The sequence below is a fragment of the Acinonyx jubatus genome, chromosome X, assembly GCF_027475565.1.
Source record: "Acinonyx jubatus isolate Ajub_Pintada_27869175 chromosome X, VMU_Ajub_asm_v1.0, whole genome shotgun sequence".
In the NCBI taxonomy this organism is placed as follows: domain Eukaryota; kingdom Metazoa; phylum Chordata; class Mammalia; order Carnivora; family Felidae; genus Acinonyx; species Acinonyx jubatus.
The window spans coordinates 87,927,538-87,929,659 of NC_069389.1; positions in this window are offsets into that span (position 1 = coordinate 87,927,538).

Below are 2,122 nucleotides of genomic sequence, written 5' to 3' on the forward strand. Positions count from 1 at the left end.
TAACTAAATGGCTAATGCCTGGTCTACCAGGAGCCCTCCAGAACCCTGCTTCAGCATCTAGCCAGATTCCATTCCAATGAGTCAGTGCTCCGCACTGTCCCCCTTATTCAATATTTTGAATACCACTTCTGCAGCCAGTGCTGAAAACTGCTGATCTAGTCAATTCAGACCAGCATCTGAGTATTTCATCAGTACCGCACCACGTAACGAGTTTGACCACACTTCTACGTTTCTATGCACATAACTAGGCTTGTGACCTTAAGCAAGTCGTTTCCTAGCTCTGAATCCCATCTGAAAAAAGACAGGGTTGGATCAGGTCCTTTTCAAGCATGCTTCCAACTCGGAATTGTGTGGTACTGCGATTCCATGAGTCATGAATTCAGCAAAGCTAAAAAAAGGCTCCAAGAAATATGAGAGCCAAACGGATCCAGCCTCCTGTACACTGATCCAAGCCAGCCAAAGAAAACCCACAGAGCGTGCTAATTGTATATTGCTCCTCTTACGAGACATGAATCCTTCCTGAAGTTACACTCCCACCCCACCAGGTTCCGGGCTGAGAATCTGAAGCATGAAGACGAATTCTCCCTAACTGAGGCCAAAGATGCAAACGTTCCTAGAACTGATTATGAAGTTAGCCCATCCACTTTGAAAATATGGTCTCAACATTTCCATTTACAGCTCCTTGCAGTAGTGACTTCCACAAAGGAGTGACATACTCCACAGGAAGACATTATCCATTTGAGACGTCCCATGTTTCTTTGCCATTGGCTTCATCAAGTAACCCCTTATTTGCGGATTATAGGGAAGAAAGGAGTCCATTGGTTTTTACTGGTCTCTCCAGAAATTTAAACAGCTTCAAGCTGTCCTACCCCACTCTATGCCTCTTTTGGCCAAGCGTTCCTTTGGTTTTACAACCTCACAGCAATCCTCGGTTCTATGGCTCTTCAGGCACAGCTCGCTTTATCTGGATCTTTTCACTTTTCACTCGATCTTTCCCAAGGCAAGTTTCCCAAGTGGTAACTGGAACCATGTTTACAATAGTCCCAAGTGAGATGGTGAGTTGGCAGTTATGTAGTTCATGCTGTCATTGTGGAGGGCCTGAATTATTCAGATCACTTGTCTATACTGACCAATAAACAGCATAGTTGCCAAATCATTTCATTTTGCATAGCGGGGGTATGCTTATCATCTATGCTAATAACTCTGAAATGTACCTTTATAGTACTGATCTTTCGCCCCATGTCCCGGACCGGTAACTTTCGAGGTAGCAAGTTCGTCTCTGTCTACATCCCAGTTACCCTACCCCAAAGTACCGAACACTCCCCTGTGCCCCACTACTGATTGCTCTCCATTCCGACAACCAAAGATGAGACCGTAAGATCGCGGTTCAAGGAAATAAATATATGACATGCTACCCAGTCAGGGCAGAGAGGACTGAATTAGAATGGAAGGAGGGTTCTGGACCAACTTATCAACCAAAGGCCTGGCTGGGCTGGGGTGCTCCTCAGCAAACATTTGTGAAGAGCTGGCCGGACTAGGCTTTGATCTCCTTCCCTTTGCATCATCCTGGGACTATACCCTCTTCTCCACATGAAACTCTCTTCCTCGCAGCATGTATCAGAAATTTCCAAAGTGTGCTCTGTACAAAGACCACCTGTCACAGAGCCACCTGAATTACTATTTAAAATGCGATTCCTGAGCGCCATCAAGGCCAATTGATACAACCTAAAATTGAAGAGCCGTTGTTCTTTATTTTGAGCAAATGACTTCATTTACCTGAACTTTTATTTGTTCAGTTAACAAATGGGGCAACTGCCTTCCTACTTTACAAGGCTACTCAGAGAACATTTCCATTTATATAGTCCATCTTGTTCAGCTCAATGTATCTAAATAGAATCTTCCACTCTCAAATGCTTCTCTGCGTCAACTTTTCCACGTACATCAGGGGCACCACCATACTCCCAGGATCCTGGAATGAAACCTCTAAGTCCACAGCAATAAATGAAGATGAATTCATCGTTTGTTTCTATTTTTGTTGTTCTTTGCGGTGGATTATTTTTCCCCCCAAGGGAGGGAAAAGGGGGTGGATTAAAGCTCGCTTTGTGATCATTGCATAGACCTA